The sequence below is a fragment of the Macaca thibetana genome, chromosome 7, assembly GCF_024542745.1.
Source record: "Macaca thibetana thibetana isolate TM-01 chromosome 7, ASM2454274v1, whole genome shotgun sequence".
NCBI lineage: Eukaryota > Metazoa > Chordata > Mammalia > Primates > Cercopithecidae > Macaca > Macaca thibetana.
The window spans coordinates 38,624,340-38,632,879 of NC_065584.1; positions in this window are offsets into that span (position 1 = coordinate 38,624,340).

Here is an 8,540-nt window from a genome sequence, read left to right on the forward strand (position 1 = left end):
GAGGGCGAGAGGCATGGTGTCAGGTTTTTTTTTTTTTTTTTTTTTTTTTTTTTGAGACGGAGTCTGGCTCTGTTGCCCGGGCTGGAGTGCAGTGGCCGGATCTTAGCTCACTGCAAGCTCCGCCTCCCGGGTTTACGCCATTCTCCTGTCTCAGCCTCCCGAGTACCTGGGACTACAGGCGCCGCCACCTCGCCCGGCTAGTTTTTTGTATTTTTAGTAGAGACAGGGTTTCACCATGTTAGCCAGGATGGTCTCGATCTCCTGACCTCGTGATCCGCCCGTCTCGGCCTCCCAAAGTGCTGGGATTACAGGCTTGAGCCACCGCGCCCGGCCTGTGTGTCAGGTTTTAAAATCAGAACCCACCTGGAAGATGGCAGCTTGCCTTGCAATGGGAAAGGAGTAGATGGATGCTGAGAACACAAGCACATGCCTACCATGGGATCATAAATCTCATTTACAGATGGGGAAGTGGGCCAATGACCTCCCAAGGTTCAACATCTAGTTGATGACAGATCCAAGACCAGATAGTGGCAGTCTTGGCTTCAGTCCAGACAGTTGCTTTTGAATCAGTCATGGAAGAGAAGGTCTCGGTGGGTAACAAACACCCCTCACCAGGGAGGTTCAAGCCAGGGCTGATGACGTCATAGCTATGAAAAGAATGACCACCCTGATCTCCAAGGAAGGAGGAATTGATGCTTTGTAAGAACAGCAAGGAGATTAGCTCACTAATCCCAGCATGGGGTCCCACAGCAAGGCAGGGATAGGCTTATCCTGTTCAGCTTCTTGGATTTGTAATTTCCTGAGGGAAGCTCTGGCTTCCCCTCTGCCCTCTCCTCTTCCCTGCCCTGTTCTCAGGCTGAGATGGACCGGCCTGGGCTGGTAATTGTGTTAGCTCAGTTTCCTCCCTGGCCCTGCCCTCTCCATAATCTGATTTCAGAGGGACGAGGGATGGCAGGGTCCAGGCTCAGGAAGAGTTCTGCTCCCTCGTGTCCATCGAGCCTGCTAATTTGATAGAGCCACTTGCTGAGCTTCCACAGAGCCCCCATTAGGAACCAATTTCATTTGGTTACCAAGCCCTGGCCCTGGAGAGCTCTCCTGGTCTCAGTCCAAAAGGAAATTCAGCTTCCAATTCAATTTCTGCATAAGGAAGTTAAGGCTTCATTATCATAACAGCAACCAGTGATTAAGCACCTACTATGTGTCAGTATTGGGTGCTGTGGATCTGATGACTCATTAGGTATGATGTCACCCTTGGAAGTCCACAGGTGCTGCCAGTGAGGCCTGGGACTGTCAACCCTTGGCTACTCATCGCCTTTGTCATGCAACTCTCCCTCTATTGGAATGGACTTGCCCTTGCACAGGAGGACTTTGACTAGTTCTTGTGTGATCCTCAAGAGCAGCCTGGTTTCCAGGGGAAGATTCCTCCCCTGTGTGAAGTGTGAAGTGTGAGTGTGAAGTAGGATCTGACCCAAATCTCTCCCACCTAAGGACTCCTGATGTCTAACAGGGGCCAATAGCCACTCCAACCGCTGGAGCTCACCTCCACCATCCCGCCCCATTGCCATGACAACTGGCTTCTGTAGCCCAGTCTGCCAGGCATCCTGGAGGGCATGCACCAGGGCAGCGAGAAAGCTCTGCCCCCATTGGCTCTAGGACCTTGGGCGAGTTACCTAAACTCAGAGCTGGAGCTTCCTCATCTGGAAAGTGGGCATCATATAATCTACCCCATAGAACACGGAGCTCCCATGCTCTCATGACACAGATTCAAACAGGCAACAAACAAAGGAGTAAATGTGTAAAGTGCCCCATAGTGACACATGCTCTGTCCTGGTAGCTGTGAGGGAGGCTGCTGGACTCCCGGCTAGGGTCAGGAAAGCGATGAGTGACTCCCATGCTCTATTCACTCAGACAGACAGCCCACACCCTCTCCCACTTCGGGGCCTCCCAAAGTGCTGGGATTATAAGTGTGAGCCACTGCACCCGGCCTATTTCTTTTTAATGAGTAGTTCTGGCTAATTATGGAAGAGGTATACTAAAACATCTCACTTTAATTTTTATAAACTTCTTGTATTTCTAATCGTTTTGCCATCTATAATTAGCAGCTATTTGTTTGGTGCATGCAGGTTTATAGCTATTCACAGGCTGCTATTTATTGAGCACTTAGGTTAAAAATGGGTCTAGAGAGAGACCCATTCTGCTCTCAGGCCTGCTGATGAAAAGTTCCTCATCCTATTTGCATCTAGAATGAGAACATCTCAGCCCAATTGGTGATGGTCTCAGAAAATTACCAGACCTTGAAAATGAGAGTGGAGAATGGAAATGCTATTTCAGCCCTCACTGAAAAGAATTAAATGCCAAAACCCTCCATCCGGATTCCATGGACTGACAACAATTAAACTATGTCAGAGGAAGCTAACGTCACCGGGAAAGGTTCCCCACAGCTTTCAGGATCCACAGAGCTCCCTCAAAAGGCATGGTTCTTGAGGCTTTGTGGCCAGTGGGCCAGGGGAGAGGGCTAGAGACACACGTCCTGGAGGCTTCCAGACCCTTGGGGCTGTCACCCTCCTTTCACATTTAAATTCTCAACTTCAGTGTTAGTTAAATTTCTTACTTCAGGGTTAAGGGATAAGGGAATGCTTTTTTTGGAAGGGCTGGTCTTTTTTTCTTTTTTTGGTAAGAATGTTAAATTATTTTTTTTTCATTTTGAAAACTTTAAAAATGGAGTTATATTACATGGACACTGCATAATGAAAAAAACTGAGTCATAACTTATATACAAAATGCGCTAATCTTCAGTGATGAATTCCAGTGAAAATGTCAATGAATTTTTACATATTCATACACCCAAGTAACCATACCATATCCCAAATCAAGATGTGGGGCACTCCTACCGCCCCACTCCCTGTACCCTTTCCTGTCCTAACCACCATCCCCTTCACCCCCAGCCTGCCAGGAAACCACTCTTCTGACTCCTATCATCACAGATTTCTTTTGGCTACTCTTTAACTTTTCAATATGGATGTAACCTGCTGGGGAACTTGGCTCTGACTTTCCCTGGTCTCTACACTGGTTGACCCCAGGTAGACCAGTTGTGCAGCTGGCCTGATGAAGACACAACCCAGTGAGACCAGGGCCTGTCCCCACCCCTCCTGCTCTCAGTCAGATGGTTGCTGACCACCAGGCACTCAGGAGAAGAGCAAGTGTGATGGGGCAGGACAAACTTACCTCTGCCAGGAAGGCTCAAAGTCATGTGGAACTGGAGTCCAACACCCTAGGTTTTAGTCCTTCTTCTCTAACTGTGTAACCGCCCCAGTTTCTTTGCCTGTAAAATGGATGTTGTAATGATACCTTCTTCACAAGATAATGGATATAAACTATCAAGTGCCAGGCTGGGCGTGGTGGCTCACACCTGTAATCCCAGCACTTTGGAAGGCTGAGGTGGTCTCATCATGAGGTCAAGTGATCAAGATCATTGTGGCCCACATGGTGAAATTCCATCTCTACTAAAAATACAAAAAAATTAGCTGGGCATGGTGGTGCACGCCTGTAGTCCCAGCTACTTGGGAGGCTGAAGCAGGAGAATCACTTGAACCCGGGAGGTGGAGGTTGCAGTAAGTTGAGATCGCGCCACTGTGCTCCAGCCTAGCGACAGAGCGAGACTCCATCTCAAAATAAATAAATAAATAAATAAATAAATAAATAAATAAATAAATAAAATAAGGAAACCTTGCTGTTATGATAGCACATCCTCGATCCCAAAGGTACTGCTAACCTCTGCAGGTTACCGATGTCCTTTCTGGGCACAGATCCTCTGGCATCCCAAGTCCCTCTTCAAGACGGGAACTTGAAGTCAGATAGGAACCTCTGGAAGGCTTTGGCCTATCCTCTCCAGCAGTTTAATTACAACTTTTTGTTGTTGTTTATTGTGCACTTAGTTTGGTGCTAGGGATTTTATGAACGTGCTCTCATTAATTTCTCTCAGCAAATCTTTGTGTAGATACTGACTTTGTTCAATTATACAGATGAAGAAACTGAGGCTCCAGGAGTTTAAGTGACATGCCCAAAGTCATGTAGCCAATGAGAGAGCTGGAATTTGAAACAGAAATTATGATTCTAGAAACTGCTCTCTTACCTGCCTTTCTCAGAGTGCCTTAACCTCTGCAATACTTACATTTCTTTCTTTCTTTTTTTTCCTTTTTTTTTTTTTTTTTTTTTGAGATGAAGTCTTACTCTGTTACCCAGGCTGGAGTGCAGTGGCACAATCTCAGCTCACTGCAACCTCTGCCTCCTGGATTCAAGCGATTCTCCTGCCTCAGCCTCCTGAGTAGCTAGGACTACAGGCGTGCACCACCACACCCAGCTAATTTTTGTATTTTTTTTAGTAGAGTCAGGGTTTCACCATATTGGCCAAGCTGGTCTCGAACTCCTGAGCTTGTGATCCGCCCGCCTCAGCCTCCCAAAGTGCTGGGATTACAGGTGTGAGCCACCGTGCCTGGCCAATACTTAAATTTCTTATCATGAAAGAAAAATAACACATGAGAAAGGCTTGGCATATTCTGTGGTACATAATCAATAAATGTTAGTTTCCTTTCACATCATGCGTGCATTGGATACATTCACAGGGGTAGATATTTACTAATATCTACAATGTCTTTCACGTACTGCTGATGATAATGAACCGTATAGCATTATCAAAGATTTGCCAGGCTTCGCATGGTGGCTCACACCTGTAATCTCATCACTTTAGGAGGGTGAGGCAGAAGGCTCACTTGAGCCCAGGAGTTCAAGACAAGCTTGGGCAACAAAGTGAGACCCCTGTCTCTACAAATTAATTAATTAATTAATTAATAATAAAAATTAGAGGCCGGGCGCGGTGGCTCAAGCCTGTAATCCCAGCACTTTGGGAGGCCGAGACGGGCGGATCACGAGGTCAGGAGTTCGAGACCATCCTGGCTAACACGGTGAAACCCCGTCTCTACTAAAAAAAATACAAAAAACTAGCCGGGCGAGGTGGCGGGCGCCTGTAGTCCCAGCTACTCGGGAGGCTGAGGCAGGAGAATGGCGTAAAAACCCGGGAGGCAGAGCTTGCAGTGAGCTGAGATCCGGCCACTGCACTCCAGCCTGGGCGACACAGCGAGACTCCGTCTCAAAAAAAAAAAAAAAAATAAAAAATAATAATAATAATAATAAAAATTAGCTGAGTATGGTGGTGTGCACCTATAGTCTCAGCTACTCGGAAGGCGGTGGCAGGAGGATTGCTTGAGCCCAGGAGGTCGAGGCTGCAGTGAGCCAAGTTCCCGCCACTGCACTCCAGCCTGGGTGATGGAGCAAGACTCTGTCTCAAATAATAATAATAATAATTATAATAATAATGCCAAGAGAAGTAAATGAAAGCATAGTGGTTGTAATTTAAATTTATACAGAATAATTTATAATATCCAATGCCTTTGGGAGGTACTATAAGATGCTTTTATTTTTTTCTTTCTTCTACCTTTCTACAATGTCACATTCTGTATAATAATAATGTACTATATTTGGGGGGATTCAACAGAATTTTAATCAAATTTATTATACCAGTTTTAAATGTATAATGAGTTTTTATACATTTATACACCTGTGTAATCACCAATGAAATCTAAATATAGAACATTTCCATACCCCCAAAATGTTCCCTTGTGCCCCATCTCAGTTAATCTCCTTCTATCCAAGCAACCACTGACAACTTTCCTTCCCTTTAGATCAGATTTGTGTTTTCCATGGTTTCAAATCATTGGAATCATGTAGTATGCATGCTCTTGTACCTGTGTTCTTTCTCTCAGCATATTTTTCAGATTCATCCATACTGTTGTGTTCATTCCTTTTTATTGCTGAATAGTACTCCCTTGTATGGATATACCAGATGTATTTATCAGTTCATCTGTTGATGGGCAGCTGAGTTGATGGGCTATTATGAATAAAGCTAAAAACTTGTGTACAGGTTTTTGTGTGGATGTATGTTTTCATTTCTCTTAGGCAAATACCTAAGTGGAATTACTGAATCATGTAAGTGTTTGTTTAACTTTGTAAGAAACCACCAAATTGTTTTCTAAAGGGGTTGTACCACTTAACATGCCTACCAGCTTCATATCTTTGACAACACTTAAGTATTGTATTTTTATTATATTATTACTTTTTCTTTCCAAACCCAGGATAGTCTCTGTAATTGTCAGTATTTTTAATTTTAGCCATTCTAGTGGGTGGACAGTGGTATCTCATTGTGGCTATAACTTCTGCCTCCCTAATGACCAATGATGCTGAACATCTTGTCATATGCTTCTTTGCTGTGCGTCTTCTTGGTGATGCCTGAAACCTTTACGTATTTAAAATAAGTAGTTTGCTTTCATGTTTTTGTGATACAAAAGTTCTTTATATATTCTGGATATAAATCCTTGCATTTTTTGTAGAGACGTGGTTTCACCATGTTATCCAGGCTGATCTTGAATTCCTGGGCTCAAGGGATCCACCTGCTTCAGCCTCCCAGAGTGCTGGGATTACAGGTGTGAGCCACCACGCCTGGCCTGAAATTTTCTTTTTTTTTTTTTTTTTTTTTTTTTTGAGACTGAGTGGCTCTGTCGGGAGTGCATGGCCGGATCTCACAGGTCCCGTTCTTCTGCCTCAGCCTCCGGACTGGGACCACAGCGCCCGCCACCTGGCCCGGCTGAAATTTTTTAGTAGAGACATGTTAGCAATTTTTTTTTGATCCGCCCGTCTCAGCCTCCCAGAGTGCTGGGATTACAGGTGTGAGCCACCGTGCCCGGCTTGAAATTTTCATAGCAATTTTTTTTTAATTGAGATGGAGTCTCTGTCGCCCAGGCTAGAGTGCAGTGGCATGATCTCTGCTCACTGCAACTTCCCCGCCCCAGGTTCAAGTGATTCTCCCACCTCAGCCTCCCCAGGTAGCTGGGATTACACGAGCCCACCACCATGCCCGGCTAATTTTTGTATTTTTAGTAGAAACAGGGTTTCATATGTTGGCCAGGCTGGTCTGGAACTCCTGACCTCAAATGATCTGCCCACCTCAGCCTCCCAAAGTGCTGGGATTAAGGCATGAGCCACCGCGCCCAGCCCATATTGTCTTTAATAAGGATAGTTCTCTTTCCAATCTGGATGCCTTTTATTCATATTACTTGTCTTACTGCACTGTCTAGGGCCTTCAATAAAATGTTGAAAAGAAATAACAGATGTTTCTGCCCTTTTCCCTATCTTTGGGGTAAAGTATTCAGTCTCTCGCTACTGAATTATGGTATTATGTTAACTGAAGATTTTTCATAGGTATCCTTCACTAAGTTAAGAAAGTTTCCTTCCATTTCTAGTTTGCTGAAAGGCTTTTAAATTTTGCCAATTTTTTTTTTGTATCTCTAATGAGATATTCATAATTTTTTTAAAAATTGTGTTAGTGTGGTGAATTACATTGACTGATTTTCTAATGGTAAACAAACCTTTTATTCCTAGGATAAACCTGATTTGGTCATGCCTCATTTCCCTTTCTAGCTATTGCTAGATTTGATTTGCAAAAATTTTGTTAAGCATCTATGTGTCTATGCTCATTAAGGATTCATTTCTTTTCTTGTAATCTTATAATCAAATCTTTTTTCTGATTTGGGTGTCAGGGTAGTGCTGGCCTAAAAAAAGAGCTGAAAACTGTCCCCTTTTCTCTCATCTTCTAAAGAAGTTTGTGTAGAATTGATCTTACTTCTTCTTAACTGTTAGGTAGAATTTACCATTGAAGCCATCAGGACCTGGTGTTTTCTCTATGGGAAGATTTTTTAATCTGATTAACTTAAAATATTATTTTTATTGAGATAAATTCAACATAAAACAAAAGTCACAATTCATTTTTTTTTTTTTCCCTGTAACAATGTGTACAATTCAGTATTCCAGAACCTGTTTTTTTTTTTTTTTTTTTTTTTTCCGGAGTGTACTCACAAGTGCATGGCCGGATCTCAGTACTGCAAGCACCATCACTTATTCCAGAACCTTTTTTTTTTTTTTTAGTAGAGATGGGGTTTCACCGTGTTGATCTCCTGATGTGATCCGTCTTGCCTGTGTGGGACAGGCTTGAGCCACCGGCTGGAGATGCAGTGGCTATGATGGAGTGCCCCTGCCTCCCGGGGTCAAGTGATTCTCCTGCCTCAGCCTCCTGAGTAGCTGGGACTACAGGCACTCACCACCACGCCTGGCTAATTTTTGTATTTTTTAGTAGAGATGGGGTTTCACCATGTTGGCCACGTTGGACTTGAACTCCTGACCTCAGGTGATCCACCCGCCTCAGCTTCACAAAGTGTTGGGATTACAGACATGAGCCACCATGCCTGGCCCCAGAATATTTTTATCAACCAAAAAAGAAATTTCATAATCCTCAATTTCCGTTTTCTCCCCTCCCCTATTAACCACTGATGTACCTCTGTCTGTATAGATTAGCCTATTCTGGACATTTTCAAATAAATGAAATAACACAAGATGTGGCCTTTTGGGTTTCTTTCTTTCACTTGGCATAATAT